This window comes from Nerophis lumbriciformis, linkage group LG26 (genome assembly GCF_033978685.3).
Source record: "Nerophis lumbriciformis linkage group LG26, RoL_Nlum_v2.1, whole genome shotgun sequence".
Classification (NCBI taxonomy): domain Eukaryota; kingdom Metazoa; phylum Chordata; class Actinopteri; order Syngnathiformes; family Syngnathidae; genus Nerophis; species Nerophis lumbriciformis.
Window position 1 is genome coordinate 36,149,720 of NC_084573.2, and position 17,232 is coordinate 36,166,951.

General features: G+C 40.6%; 1 long non-coding RNA gene across 1 annotated transcript in view; it reads left to right on the plus strand.

Moving 5' to 3' along the window:
- LOC140679850 (uncharacterized) overlaps nucleotides 1-17,232 on the plus strand; it is a 163,271-nt gene that overhangs the window by 110,993 nt on the left and 35,046 nt on the right. The window contains exon 2 of the long non-coding RNA XR_012051187.1: nucleotides 8,966-9,055. This is a non-coding gene — a long non-coding RNA (uncharacterized lncRNA). The remainder of the gene's footprint in view (nucleotides 1-8,965; nucleotides 9,056-17,232) is intronic.

Sequence of the window (17,232 nt, forward strand, 5' to 3'; positions counted from 1 at the left end):
TTTCCCCACACATACATATATTGCGCTCTACTACGGTATCGAGCACTATTTTTTGGATAAGCTTATTAAGACATATATATATATATATATATATATATATATATATATATATATATATATATATCCCTGCGACCCCGAAGGGAATAAGCGGTAGAAAATTGATGGATGGATGGATGGATGGATATATATATATATATATATATATAAATAAAATAAATACTTGAATTTCAGTGTTCATTTATTTACACATATACACACACATAACACTCATCTACTCATTGTTGAGTTAATGGTTGAATTGTCCATCCTTGTTCTATTCTCTGTCACTATTTTTCTAACCATGCTGAACACCCTCTCTGATGATGCATTGCTGTGTGGCACGCACAAAAGTGCTTTCATCAAATGCACTAGATGGCAGTATTGTCCTGTTTAAGAGTGTCACAACATTGCTGTTTACGGCAGACGGACTGCTTTACTGTAGACGTTCTTTATATCGTGGGAAAGCGGACTCAGGTCCGCATGGAGCTGGAGGGGGCGTGGCCTCCAGCTCCGCCTGAATTTCGGGAGATTTTCGGGAGGAAATTTTTCCCGGGAGGTTTTCTGGAGAGGCGCTGAATTTCGGGAGTCTCCCGGAAAATCCGGGAGGGTTGGCAAGTATGACTTCTACTCCTGCTTCCATGTATTGGGGTCCTCTCCAAGGTTTCTCATAGTCATTCACATCGACGTCCCACTGGGTTGTGAGTTTTTCCTTGCCCTTATGTGGGCTCTGTACCGAGGATGTCGTTGTGGCTTGTGCAGCCTTTTGAGACACTTGTGATTTAGGGCTATATAAATAAACATTGATTGATTGATACTCGCTTAGCCACTGTTGGCGTGGGGAACGGAAAAGGAGCGACTTGAAGGGGCGGTCAAAAGTTTGTGGGGCGCAAAACTAAAAAAAATATATATATATAATATTTATTTTAATATTTTAAAAACTATAAAATATAACAAAATATAATCCTACTGTAATTAAAAAAAACAAAAAAACATCATTAGTGTATCTGTTTTAAAAACATATATATATATATATATACAAAACCCAAAACCAGTGAAGTTGGCACGTTGTGTAAATGGTAAATAAAAATAGAATACCGTACTTTTTGGAGTATAAGTCGCACCGGCCGAAAATGCATAATAAAGAAGGAAAAAAACATATATAAGTCGCACTGGAGTATAAGTTGCATTTTTTGTGGAAATGTATTTGATAAAAGCCAACAGCAAGAATAGACATTTGAAAGGCAATTTAAAATAAATAAAGAATAGTGAACAACAGGCTGAATAAGTGTACGTTATATGAGGCATAAATAAGCAACTGGTATGTTAACGTAACATATTATGGTAAGAGTCATTCAAATAACTATAACATATAGAACATGCTATACGTTTACCAAACAATCTGTCACTCCTAATCGCTAAATCCCATGAAATCTTATACGTCTAGTCTCTTACGTGAATGAGATCAATAATATTATTTGATATTTTACGCTAATGTGTTCATCATTTCACACATAAGTCGCTCCTGAGTATAAGTTGCACCAAACTATGAAAAAAACTGCGACTTATAGTCTGAAAAATACGGTATATATATATATATATATATATGTATGTATGTGTGGGAAAAAATCACAAGACTATTTCATCTCTACAGGCCTGTTTCATGAGGGGTTCCCTCAATCATCAGGAGATTTTAATGGGAGCATTCACATACCATGGTTTATATAGGGCACAGAGTGGGTAGGTACAGGCTAGCGTAGGGGCGTGGTGATTGGCTCATGTGTTACCTAGGAGGTGTTTCCGTCTGTGACGGCATGCTGATACAATTTCGCTGCGCTTGTTGAGGAATGACAGGTCTGGACCGTAAATAATAAACAGTTTCTCTTTCAAGCATAGGTTGCATCTTTTATTACCACTATTGTAAGGTGTGCTGGATGCAAGAATTTGCCATGTTATTGAATATTCAACATTATTGTCTTTGAGGTCCCAAATGTGTTTGCTGAGTTCTGTGGTATTCCGCAGGTTTTGGTTCCTGAAAGAAGCCTTGTGATTGTTCCATCTGGTTTTAAACTCTCCTTCGGTTAATCCTACATATGTGTCGGATGTGTTAATGTCCTTGCGTGTTACCTTTGATTGGTAAACGACTGATGTTTGTAAGCACCCCCCGTTGAGAGGGCAATCAGGTTTCTTAGGCCAGTTATATATATATATATATATATATATATATATATATATATATATATATATATATATATATAATTGGTTCTGTAACAGCTTCTTCCCTCAGGCCATAAGACGCATGAGAACGCATCATAATTATCCCCTCAATTCCCTCCAAAAATGGATTAACTCGCTGGACTATAAAGACAATATAACATACATACATAGTTGTGGATGCATATGCAAAAGTGCAATATATTTATCTGTATAGTAGAGATGCGCGGTTTGCGGACACAACCGCGGAGTCCGCGGATAATCCGCGGGTCGAGCGGTTGAAATAAAAAAAAATTAGATTTTATCCGCGGGTCGGGTCGGGCGGTTGAAATAAAAAAAAAAAAGATTTTAAATAGATTCAGGCGGGTGGCAGTTAAACCAATTCGGAAATATATATACATAGTTAAATGTTGTTACCCACATACGAAAAACGAGCAGGCACCTGCAGCATATGCCACAACAGAAGAAGAAAAAAAAAAGAGATGGACACTTTTACGGAGCGGAGAAGGGACGCCTCGCCGGGGTCCGGGACCGAGGCCCCTTCCCCCGAGAGGGCCCCACCGGGAGCCGTAGCTGAGGCGATCCGCGAGAAGGGCCCAACGCACGTCCAGGGTCACCACCGCGCCCACCGCACCGACACCCCGCCTCGTCCGCCTTCGCCGCGGCCGGCGTCACGCGCAGCAGGTAAGCAGCTTACCTGCCCGCCAACCCCGTGGCCGGGGGCTCGTAACAGGGGTCACTCCGCCCGCGCAGCTTACCTGCCCGCCACCCCCGTTGCCGGGGGCGCGTAACAGGGGTCACTCCGCGCGCAGTGCGCTCACGAAAGGGGTGGAGCTCACCCTGGTGAGCCGAGTGGGCCACTTTTGGTAAGCAGAACTGGCGCTGCGGGATGAACCGAACGCCGGGTTAAGGCGCCCGATGCCGACGCTCATCAGACCCCAGAAAAGGTGTTGGTTGATATAGACAGCAGGACGGTGGCCATGGAAGTTGGAACCCGCTAAGGAGTGTGTAACAACCCACCTGCCGAATCAACTAGCCCTAAAAATGGATGGCGCTGGAGCGTCGGGCCCATACCCGGCCGTCGCCGGCAGCGAGAGCCGCGAGGGCTAGGCCGCGACGAGTAGGATGGCCGCCGCGGTGCGCGCTGAAGCCTCGGGCGCGAGCCCGGGTGGAGCCGCCGCGGGTGCGTGGGACATCGCACCTCCACGCGCTTAGAGGTGCGCTCAGCGCGGCTCCCAGATGATTGCGCACTGGTGTGCGTCTGGGCCGTGACAGCGTGGCACGCATTGAATGTCTCTGCTGCATTGGATCAGTCTCCTTTCTTTAACAGGCAAAAGCTTTATAACCTCACTAATGCCTTGCATCATCTATATTAGATATATAAGAACGGGCGGGTGCGGTCTTGATTAAATGTTAGTTCGGGTGGATGCGGTTTTTGTGATGCGGTTGCGGATGAAATAATTGCCTATCCGCGCATCTCTACTGTATAGTAATCTATTTATTTATATCTGCACCTTATTGCTTTTTTATCCTGCACTACAACGAGCTAATGCAACAAAATGTTGTTCTTATCAATGTTGGAAAGTTCAAATTTGAATGACAATAAAGGAAGTCTGAGTCTAAGTCTCTAATATATACAGTACAGGCCAAAAGTTTAGACACGCTTTCTCAGTCAATGTGTTTTCTTTATTTTCATGACTATTTACATTGTAGGTTGTCACTGAAGGCATCAAAACTATGAATGAACACATGTGGAGTTATGTACTTGACATAAAAAGGTGAAATAACTAAAAACATGTTTTATATTCTAGTTTCTTCAAAATAGCCACCCTTTGCTCTGATTACTGCTTTGCACACTCTTGGCATTCTCTCCATGAGCTTCAAGAGGTAGTCACCTGAAATGGTTCTCACTTCACAGGGGTCATAGTTTTGAGGCCTTCAGTGACAATCTACAATGGAAATAGTCATGAAAATAAAGAAAACGCATTACATATACACATATATATATATATATATATATATATATATATATATATATATATTATTTTATTTTTTTTTTCTTTTCTTCTTTTTCCCCCCCGCCCTTCTAGTAGGTTACTAGTAGGCGGTATAGCTCGGTTGGTAGAGCGGCCGTGCCAGCAACTTGAGGGTTCCAGGTTCGATCCCCGCTTCCGCCATCCTAGTCACTGCCGTTGTGTCCTTGGGCAAGACACTTGACCCACCTGCTCCCAGTGCCACCCACACTGGTTTAAATGTAACTCAGATATTGGGTTTCACTATGTAAAAGCGCTTTGAGTCACTAGAGAAAAAGCGCTATATAAATATAATTCGCATTACTTGTCGTCAAAAAGGGGCTTATATAGCAAAAACTTTAAGTAGCAAACTTTTTTCAGAATAAATTGTCCACTTCAGCCAAAAAATACTGTCGAACTAATTTTTAAATTGAAAATGTAAAAAAAAAATATCAGTTGCTATTAGCGACTTAAACTCATTTTGAAGAAGCGGCTATAATTAGTCGGGTTGTGAATCTTTGGGCACCCCACGATTCGATTCGATTTGATTCTTGAGGGTAGGGCTGGGCGATTATGGCCTTTTATTAATATGTGGATATTTTTAGGCCATGTCACGATGCACCATGTATATGTGGATATTTTGCCTTAGCCTTGAATGAACACTTGATGCATATAATCACAGCAGTATGATGATTCTATGTGTTTACATTAAAACATTCTTCTTCATACTGCATTCATATATGCTACTTTTAAACTTTCATGCAGAGAGAGAAATCACAACTAAAAGTGTATTTATTAAAGAGTTATTAAGCAGTGGCACAAACATTCATGTCGTTTCCAAAACAGAAAGTGCAAGATTGTCAGAGACATTTTAAAACATTAGTGCACTTTTGTGCATGATGTCACTAAGATATCAAAACAACACTAAATTAAAGTGCACTTTTTGTACAGAACGCCACTACAATAGTTTAAAACAAATAAAGTGCACTTTTGTGCATGATGTCACACAAGATATTTCAATAAGTGTCAAATAAAAATGAGCTGCATAATAGGAAATCAAATAGTGTATGTCCTTCACTATGTGGTAGGTTCCTGCGGACGTTATCTCCTTCTGTTTTACACTATTTTTTTTATACGGTGTTGATGTGGAAATGGTTGCTTCGGCATTTTGTTGGCTTTACCAACAAACACATTAGTAGAGCTGCTACTTTTTGTAGCAACGCTTTTGCCGCATACTAGACATATTTTTGTTGTCTGTTCAACATCTTTCCGCTTGAAGCCAAACCACCGCCAGACTGCTGTTTTTCTTGGGAATTAATTATTCTTCCTCCATTTGTTACCAGATTCGCACCTTCTTTCTCTCGTATTACCACTCGCACCGCACCGTTAGCATCACAGCTAATGTTACCCATGCCGTTACCTCTCTGGTCAGCGAGGATGTATGACGTTGCACGCGTGACCGTATGTGAGCGTACGCTTGTTTTATGTCTCTGTGAGAAGGAGAGACAAGAAAGAGTGAGAAGAGCCTGTAGTGTAATGCCCGCAGCTAAAAGCAACTGCATGAGAACGTATACTCCAACATCACTATATAGTCATTTTCTATATCGCACAGAGACAAACCCGCGATATATCGAGTATATTCGATTAAAAATCCATACTTTTTAATAACATTGTGTGCCAGTTCTACAATTAACTACATTTCTCCATTAAAATAGATAAACAGCTGTGATACATTTCTATATTCCATAAAAGAAAAGTTTTTTTTTTTTTTTTGGTCAAATTTTACAAAACCATTTCATAAATTCAAATACAAAAAGGCAAGAAGAGAAGTATCCGACACTTCTCTTTTCTAAAGTCAATCAGTACAGCAGATAGAGACATCTACATCAACTATATGATTTGCATGAGTGGCTGAACAAACCAGATTAAGAAAATCAAATCAAATTAAAGCTGCAAGCAGCATTGGTCGGGCCCGCGTATTTGGCAGGTGCTAGTCCTAAGTGTCCCAATACTTTTGTCTACTTTTAGTCTGAAGTGTCCCAAGACTTTTGTCTAGTGTACCTACCTTGTCTGCATTGTGTGGGCACGTTGGTGCTTCCTGCTTTTAAGCAGCCATCTTAAAAAAAACAGCAGCGCAGCAGCATCAGCGCAGCGGGTCTTTGAAGGGTCATAAAATCAAAACCGGAGCAGGTATTAAAACGCTGTTCTGTTCTTTTATACACAAGGGTTTAATCTCTCTCCTGTGTTAGTTTGAAGCCGAAACGACAAACGCGCTCAGAGGAGATAGTTTTTGAAGGAAGGTGACCGGTTTTTACAAAAAATTTGTTTTGAAGGGGGAATAGCAAACCTCCTGTTGATTTTTGCTGGGGGTTGTCAATTTATGAAATGTAGGTCTAAGTGAGAGCTACGTAGAAGTTTTTGTTTCATGTCTCTCCGACCTTCCCAGTGGGAGTTACAGGCAGTTTTGTCATTTTTTTCTTCCGAGGAGCAGTTTTTTGTGCGTTTTATTCAAAAATTGCGCTAGAGCGCAATTTTGAGATTTGGGGTTAGGTTTTTTTATTAGATCGCAATTTTTGCCAGTCCTGATGTGTGTGTTTAGTTCGGTGAGTTTTGAAGCATGTTAAGGGGGTCAAATTACAGCTCAAAGAGGCAAAAGTGACTGTTTTTAGTACATTTTTGTCTTGAAGGGGGAATTGCCAACTTCCTGTTGATTTTTGCCCGAGGAAATTAATTAATGAAAAGTAGGGCTAAGTGAGCCCTACATAGAGGTTTTTGTTTCATGTCTCTACAACATTCGTACTGGGAGTTATAAGCAGTTTTCTTTCTAGGGGGCGCTAGAGCGCAATTTTGAGTTTTGGGGTTCGTTTTTTTTAATTAAAAGACCATTTTTGCAGGTCCTGATGTGTGTGTCAAATATGGTGAGTTTTGAAGCATGTTAAGTGGGTCAAATTAGTGCTCAAAGAGGCGGCGGAATAATAATAAAACCTTAGAAAAACAATAGGTCCTTATGTCCCATTGTAAAAGGACTCCCTTTGGGATTCCTTTTACAATGGGCCATGCGGGCCCTAATAAAAACATCTGTATGTATTTTTTAAATCTTTTTTTTTTTAATTGATTAAGAATCGTTACAAATAAGAATTGCGATTAATTATAAAATCGATTATTTTTTTTATTCCCCCCCCCCCCCCCCCCCCCCCCCCTCATCCAGGTTACATAATCGCTACTGTTGGTTTGTCTGTCAGTCAGTGAGTGAAGTGAAATAGTTAGCAGAACAACTCAAAGGGTTATGGGCCGATTTTCATGAAACTTTTAGGAAATGTCTGAAATACGACAAGAAAGAACTGATTTGGATCATTTTGTACTACGTTATGTTTCTGTGTGTGTTTGTATGCTTCACAAAGATGGTGGATGACTGACAAGAGGGTTCACTCCGTTTCCTTCATTCCGCTATGGCGAACTTGAAAAGTCACAGATGGATTTTCATCGAACTTTCAAGTTATGTCCGAACATTGTAGAACATTGTATGCTTGCGGCCCCGCCAACAGCAACAAGTGGATGACTGACAAGAGGGTTCACTCCGTTTTTATTTTATTCCGCTATAAATGGCTCAAAAAGTTACGGACACCTTTTGTTTAAACGTTCTGTAAATGTCCGAAATGGAATAAGGAACAGGTGATTACATTTTGGGGCTGATCTGGATTCAGGACTATTGGGAGGTAGGGCGGGGGGGCGTAGGTCTAATCATTGTGGCGGCAGGAAATGATTTTGACGTCAATGCCGCCGCCCTCTAGCGTCTTACGTCATTCCCCCGTGAAACAGGAAGTAGACCGGTGACTGACGAACAGATGGACAAATAACGTCAGTTCGGCCTGGGCGGGAGCCCCGCTTTCGACGGAGCCTCGTTTTTGTGTGTGAAGGCTCACCTATGGGTGTGTGATTACTATGCACAAGGAGAGTGGGAAAATGATTCATATTTAATCAAACTGTCTTTTGATTTGGCCCAGACACACACACACACACACACACACACACACACACACACACACACACACACACACACACACACACACACACACACACACACACACACACACACACACACACACACACACACACATGCACGCACTCAGCCGTGTCCGTTTCCTCGCTTGGAGATGAGTGTTTGTATGAAATATTTACAGGCCATTTGCTCCTCTGCTGCTGTGTTTGAAAGCTGGATGTTGGCTCCGTGTCGCCCGCTCCCTCTTTGAGGCCATCTGGTGAGTGCAGGCATCAGGGAGGTTTTCCAGGAGGGGGGGGGGCCTCCTCCGTCACCCCCAGACAGCCCAGCCCGGAGAGCGGCACCGCCCCGGGGATGGATACACTCGACCTGCTGGGTGACGGCGCATCAAAGCGGCCCCAACCTGCCAGATCACTGTTACAAGCTACAAGGGGCCACTGATATGGAAACGCGGCGGCTTCCAATGGGAAAGCCCCCACGGGGAGCCCACGCCGGGTTTTTTTGCGCCGCTTCTGAGGCAGTTTATGTGCTATTTATGTTCTCGCCTTTGTAGATCGGCATCTCTGGCCTGTCAAAATGCCCATAATCCCTTTGGAGGTGCTCAGCTGGCCTTTCCTTGTTTGAAAAATCATTCTCTGCAAGCAGAAAACTTGAGCCGGGAAATACACGTGTTCTAATCTTCACATGTCTGTGTGTGTTTTAGGTCATGGAGACTCGTTAGCACTGGATCACTGCTAAATGATTAGTGACCAGACAGCTGGGGACACCTAACATGGTGTGCACTGACATCTGGGTAAGCACACACCATACTTGCCAACCCTCCCAAATTTTCCGGGAGACTCCCGAAATTCAGCGCTTCTCCCGAAAACCTCCCGGGACAAATATTCTCCCGAAAATCTCCCGATTTTCAGCCGGAGCTGGAGGCCACGCCCCCTCCAGCTCCATGCGGACCTGGGTGAGGACAGTCTTTTTTCACGACGGGAGGACAACAGGGTGACAAGAACTAAATCATCCAGACTAGAGATAAATTGTATTATTATGTTTATCTTACCTAAAAATAAATATATTTATTAATTTAAAAAAATAAATAAATAAATGTTTACTATATTTTGCTAAAAACATCAAAATTAATTGTATTTTTATTTGTATTTTTTCTGACTCCTTATTACATCCAGGCATTAGAATTATACATTAAAATAAACATATTTGAAATAATTAATTTAAAATTATCATAATAATTAATTTAAAATGACCATATTTAATTATTAAAATAATTGCTTGTTTATCAACAGCTTTAGCATTTTATTCATTATATTTTGAAGCTCTCAGAAGCCAAGTTATGTTATATTCCTTAATATTTATTTATGCAAGTTTGAAGTATCAATTATCTAAACACAGTTTTGTTTGCATATTTTCAGGATATATATATATATATATATATATATATATATATATATATATATATATTTATATATATATATATATATGTGTGTGTGTGTGTGTGTGTGTATATATATATATATATATATATATATATATATATATATATATATATATATATATATATATGTATGAAATACTTGACTTGGTGAATTCTAGCTGTCAATATACTCCTCCCCTCTTAACCACACCCTCAACCACGCCCTGCCCCACCCAGGACCACGCCTCCACCCCCCACCCCCCGAAATCGGAGGTCTCAAGGTTGGCAAGTATGGCACACACACACACAGAATATGCTATTACCGTAATTAAATGCACATGAAATCAGTATGTGAATAGTAGAAAATACATAAGAGGATCGTTTACTGTATTTTTCGGACTATAAGTCGCTCCGGAGTATAAGTCGCACCGGCCGAAAATGCATAATAAAGAAGGGAAAAAAACATATATATGTCGCACTGGAGTATAAGTCGCTTTTTTTGGGGAAAAGTATTTGATTTGGTTTTTAGGAACATGGGTAGAAGGTGGGTTCAAACACTGATGACATCTATTAAACAGACAAGACGCAAGGAATCCTGCAGAGACAGAGTTACATTTTACTCATGAGGAGAGACGTAATGGGCTGTACACTTAGTTACAGTTCCAACCTACGTTCTAAGGCACAGCCCACGTGCTCCACTATTTATTCGGGAGGTCCCTGGTTACATCACTGAGGCTGCTTCTGAAGGAAGGGTGGTACCGTATTTTTCAGAGTATAAGGCGCTCCGGAGTATAAGTCGCACCGGCCGAAAATGCATAATAAAGAAGGAAAACAACATATATAAGTCGCACTGGAGTATAAGTCGCATTTTTTGGGGGAAATGTATTTGATTTGTTTTTTAGGAACATGGGTAGAAGGTGGGTTCAAACACTGATGACATCTATTAAACAGACAAGACGCAAGGAATCCTGCAGAGACAGAGTTACATTTTACTCATGAGGAGAGACGTAATGGGCTGTACACTTAGTTACAGTTCCAACCTACGTTCTAAGGCACAGCCCACGTGCTCCACTATTTATTCGGGAGGTCCCTGGTTACATCACTGAGGCTGCTTCTGAAGGAAGGGGGGTACCGTATTTTTCGGAGTATAAGTCGCACCGGCCGAAAATGCATAATAAAGAAGGAAAAAAAACATATATAAGTCGCACTGGAGTATAAGTCGCTTTTTTTGGGGAAAAGTATTTGATTTGGTTTTTAGGAACATGGGTAGAAGGTGGGTTCAAACACTGATGACATCTATTAAACAGACAAGAAGCAAGGAATCCTGCAGAGACAGAGTTAAATTTTACTCATGAGGAGAGACGTAATGGGCTGTACACTTAGTTACAGTTCCAACCTACGTTCTAAGGCACAGCCCACGTGCTCCACTATTTATTCGGGAGGTCCCTGGTTACATCACTGAGGCTGCTTCTGAAGGAAGGGTGGTACCGTATTTTTCGGAGTATAAGTCTCACCGGCCGAAAATGCATAATAAAGAAGGAAAAAAAACATATATAAGTCGCACTGGAGTATAAGTCGCTTTTTTTGGGGAAAAGCATTTGATTTGGTTTTTAGGAACATGGGTAGAAGGTGGGTTCAAACACTGATGACATCTATTAAACAGACAAGAAGCAAGGAATCCTGCAGAGACAGAGTTAAATTTTACTCATGAGGAGAGACGTAATGGGCTGTACACTTAGTTACAGTTCCAACCTACGTTCTAAGGCACAGCCCACGTGCTCCACTATTTATTCGGGAGGTCCCTGGTTACATCACTGAGGCTGCTTCTGAAGGAAGGGTGGTACCGTATTTTTCGGAGTATAAGTCTCACCGGCCGAAAATGCATAATAAAGAAGGAAAAAAAACATATATAAGTCGCACTGGAGTATAAGTCGCTTTTTTTGGGGAAAAGTATTTGATTTGGTTTTTAGGAACATGGGTAGAAGGTGGGTTCAAACACTGATGACATCTATTAAACAGACAAGAAGCAAGGAATCCTGCAGAGACAGAGTTAAATTTTACTCATGAGGAGAGACGTAATGGGCTGTACACTTAGTTACAGTTCCAACCTACGTTCTAAGGCACAGCCCACGTGCTCCACTATTTATTCGGGAGGTCCCTGGTTACATCACTGAGGCTGCTTCTGAAGGAAGGGTGGTACCGTATTTTTCGGAGTATAAGTCTCACCGGCCGAAAATGCATAATAAAGAAGGAAAAAAAACATATATAAGTCGCACTGGAGTATAAGTCGCTTTTTTGGGGGAAAAGTATTTGATTTGGTTTTTAGGAACATGGGTAGAAGGTGGGTTCAAACACTGATGACATCTATTAAACAGACAAGAAGCAAGGAATCCTGCAGAGACAGAGTTAAATTTTACTCATGAGGAGAGACGTAATGGGCTGTACACTTAGTTACAGTTCCAACCTACGTTCTAAGGCACAGCCCACGTGCTCCACTATTTATTCGGGAGGTCCCTGGTTACATCACTGAGGCTGCTTCTGAAGGAAGGGGGGTACCGTATTTTTCGGAGTATAAGTCGCACCGGCCGAAAATGAATAATAAAGAAGGGAAAAAAACATATATATGTCGCACTGGAGTATAAGTCGCTTTTTTTGGGGAAAAGTATTTGATTTGGTTTTTAGGAACATGGGTAGAAGGTGGGTTCAAACACTGATGACATCTATTAAACAGACAAGAAGCAAGGAATCCTGCAGAGACAGAGTTACATTTTACTCATGAGGAGAGACGTACACTTAGTTACAGTTCCAACCTACGTTCTAAGGCACAGCCCACGTGCTCCACTATTTATTCGGGAGGTCCCTGGTTACATCACTGAGGCTGCTTCTGAAGGAAGGGTGGTACCGTATTTTTCGGAGTATAAGTCGCACCGGCCAAAAATGCATAATAAAGAAGGGAAAAAACATATATAAGTCGCACTGGAGTATAAGTCGCATTTTTGGGGGGAATGTATTTGATTTGGTTTTTAGGAACATGGGTAGAAGGTGGGTTCAAACCCTGATGACATCTATTAAACAGACAAGACGCAAGGAATCCTGCAGAGACAGAGTTAAATTTTACTCATGAGGAGAGACGTAATGGGCTGTACACTTAGTTACAGTTCCAACCTACGTTCTAAGGCACAGCCCACGTGCTCCTCTATTTATTCGGGAAGTCCCTGGTTACATCACTGAGGCTGCTTCTGAAGGAAGGGTGGTACCGTATTTTTCGGAGTATAAGTCTCACCGGCCGAAAATGCATAATAAAGAAGGAAAAAAAACATATATAAGTCGCACTGGAGTATAAGTCGCATTTTTTGGGGGAAAGTATTTGATTTGGTTTTTAGGAACATGAGTAGAAGGTGGGTTCAAACACTGATGACATCTATTAAACAGACAAGATGCAAGGAATCCTGCAGAGACAGAGTTACATTTTACTCATGAGGAGAGACGTACACTTAGTTACAGTTCCAACCTACGTTCTAAGGCACAGCCCACGTGCTCCACTATTTATTCGGGAGGTCCCGGGTTACATCACTGAGGCTGCTTCTGAAGGAAAGGGGGGTACCGAATTTAACGGAGTATAAGTCGCTCCGGAGTATAAGTCGCACCCCCGGCCAAACTATGAAAAAAAACTGCGCCTTATAGTCCGAAAAATACGGTACTGTCAGTGCTAATAACTGCAATGTATACTCAGTGCCCACAATATTAGGTACACGTGCCAGACAGGAGCTGGATCAGAAATGTTGCATTTTTAGGAACATGGGTAAAAGGTGGGTTCAAACACTGATGACATCTATTAAACAGACAAGAAGCAAGGAATCAGGCAGAGACAGATATATAGCGATGGCTAAAATCAGGCACTTTGAAGCTTTTTTTAGGGATATTGCGTGATGGGTAAAATTTTGAAAAAAACTTCGAAAAATATAATAAGCCACTGGGAACTGATTTTTAATGGTTTTAACCCTTCTGAAATTGTGATAATGTTCCCCTTTAAGTGTGACGAGTGAGGTCATGTGACTTGTCAGGCTCCGTCTGATTGGCCACCAGTGTTTATGTTGGATTGGTGAAAGTCTTTCTCCCCAGCCAGATAAATGTGTCTTTGCAAGCAGCAATCAATCAATTATGAATACATTTAAAGTGATATAAATAAATGCAGTAATTGAAATTAAATTCAATGTAATAAAAAGCAAAATATGTTGCATTAAAATTACTCTGACATATAAATTTTTTCTATATTACTATATGTAGTAATATTATTTAAATTATTAATTTAGTAGTAGTATTTCAAACCTAATGAGGTGTTATTGCCTCCATTATGCCTTCAATAATACATAAAAAGGACATGTTCAATAAAGAAATGAAATTTCATTACACACCTCGATTTTTTTGTGCCGCACACACACACCGTGCGTCTTGGCTGGGAACTGGTGTGTGAATGTGTGTGTGTGTGTGTGTGTGTGTGTGTGTGTGTGTGTGTGTGTCATTCAGAGTATTGCCATGAGTATCCATGCATGACGCTGGCAGCACCTGTGGCCTCACAATCAAAATACAGCCATCAGCGGAGGTCTTATTCACACATCATGGGATGCTGGCATCAATCACTGGCCAACTCCGTCAGATCCTCACATTTGATTACTAACTTGTAAATACTTTTAATTCTACGTTCTCAACCCAGGCCGACAGGGCGCCATCTTTTGCTAAAGTACATGAAGGATTCACATGAGATGGCACCAACATTTTGTACCCCGATTTAGCCCAGTGAGTACCTCAAATACATCATGTGAATAGGTTATAAATAGAGTAGCGTCTTCTATTGTGAATAGAATAGATAATGATCATGTAGTCCAAATAAAGCCCACTTTGACACAGTTTGGCCTTAAATACAATAACACTAAAGCACCATGGAAGTGACAAATGATGGACATTTTGTGTGCTTCACACACAATACATACACAATAATACTTGACTACCACCACAACAACAGGCAGTTTGGCACAGGAACTCGTTAAATGTGTTATTCATATTATAATGTATATTAAATTGGGATGTGCATCTTACAACAAATCACGGTTTGATTCCGATCCCCAGGGTGATAATTTGATTCCGAATCGATTCTTGCAACATATGGTATTTGTTAGAGATGTCCGATAATGGCTTTTTTGCCGATATCCGATATTGTCCAACTCTTAATTACCGATACCGATATCAACTGATACCGATATATACAGTCGTGGAATGAACACATTATTATGCCTAATTTTGTTGTGATGCCCCGCTGGATGCATTAAACAATGTAACAAGGTTTTCCAAAATAAATCAACTCAAGTTATGGAAGACAGAAGAGTTAGTGCTGCAAGGGTTTCTGGGTATTTGTTCTGTTGTGTTTATGTTGTGTTACGGTGCGGATGTTCTCCCCAAATGTGTTTGTCATTCTTGTTTGGTGTGGGTTCACAGTGTGGCGCATATTTGTAACAGTGTTAAAGTTGTTTATACGGCCACCCTCCGTGTGACCTGTATGGCTATTGACCAAGTAGGCTTGCATTCACTTGTGTGTGTGAAAAGCCGTAGATATTATGTGACTGGGCCGGCACGCAAAGGCAGTGCCTTTAAGGTTTATTGGCGCTCTGTACTTCTCCCTACGTCCGTGTACACAGCGGCGTTTTAAAAAGTCATACATTTTACTTTTAGAAACCGATACCAATAATTTAGAAACCGATATTGATCATTTCCGATATTACATTTAGAAGCATTTATCGGCCGATAATATCGGCAGTCCGATATTGTCGGACATCTCTAGTATTTGTTGTGTAAATGATAATAAAACCTTTTCAAAACAGGTTGCAGGTTACAAAAGTGCACAGCTGCTTATGCAGAGATGGCCTAAAAAAATGCATTTAAAAAAATGTGATTAAATAAAATTAAAAAAAATGTTAAATGCGAAAATATGAATGGATTTACAATCAGAATAAATCACTATGCATCGCTTATATTAAATGTTTCTCTTAATACAGTTTAAACATTAGTTACTTAAGATTCATTTATCATTGCCGTACATTTTAAGGCTTGTTTTAAATTAAAATTTGTATTATTTGTTTTCTTAAAATGTGTATAATTGTTGCACGGTTATTGTTATTTTACTTTCATTATTACCATATCATACATTTTCATATATTATATTCAAAATGTATGATTACTACTTTTATTACATTTAAGAAGTTGTTTTTGCCCCGCTGGATGCATTAAACAATGTAACAAGGTTTTCCAAAATAAATCAACTCAAGTTATGGGGAAAAAAAATGCCAACATGGCACTGCCATATTTATTATTGAAGTCACAAAGTGCATTATTTTTTTTAACATGCCTCAAAACAGCAGCTTGGAATTTGGGACGTGCTCTCCCTGAGAGAGCATGAGGAGGTTGAGGTGGGCGGGTTTAGGGGTAGGGGGTAGTGGGGGTGTATATTGTAGCGTCCCGGAAGAGTTAGTGCTGCAAGGGGTTCTGGGTATTTGTTCTGTTGTGTTTATGTTGTGTTACGGTGCGGATGTTCTCCCCAAATGTGTCATTCTTGTTTGGTGTGGGTTCACAGTGTGGCGCATATTTGTAACAGTGTTAAAGTTGTTTATACGGCCACCCTCAGTGTGACCTTTATGGCTTGCATTTACTTGCGTGTGTATGTACAGGCTTCCCATTGACAAATTCCGAAAATTCCCAGATTTCCCAGAATTCCAGGTTTTCCGGGGCAATTTTCCCATTCAAAATGAATTGGCCATTTTTCAAACTTCCACCATTTCCACATTTTTCAACCGATTCAAACCATTCCACCTTCAACACATTCCAGCATTCTGGAAATTTAAACTACCTTTTTTCCAAGTTCAAAAAAATTCCAGGATTTTCCAGATTTCCTGGTTTTCCAAAGCCCAAATTGCACCCTTTTTTCTGTCGACTACTCCTTCAACATTTTTCGACCGATTTGAAAAATTTCAACACCCACCATTTCAACTCGTTCAGACTATTCAAGTCAAAAAAAATTCCCGCTTTTCCCCAAATTCCTCAAATTTTTTATATTTGGGACCTTCTTCAAAGTTTCACAACTCCCACGTTTTTCTTCTTCTTCAAACTGTTCCAACTTCAAAATATTCAGCCTGTTTGGGAATTGTGTGCTCTACTTCAACAATTCTAAAAAAAAAATTCCAGGATTTTAGTTCAACTTCAGCATTGGAGCCTTCACACGTACTTCCTTCAGGAATTGCCTCATCTAGTTGTGTGAATGCTCCAAAGCATGGTTTTCTACACCAAAATGTATCTATTTATTATTATTATTCAACTTCTTATTATTCTTTTCTCCAGATTTTGGCACGCTCTACTTTCCACATTTTTCACCCGATTCAAACCGTTCCAACTTCAAACTGTTCAACCTATTCAGGAATCACAGGCTTTCCATTGACAAATTCCGAAAATTCCCAGATTTCCCAGAATTCCAGGTTTTCCGGGGCAATTTTCCCATTCAAAAT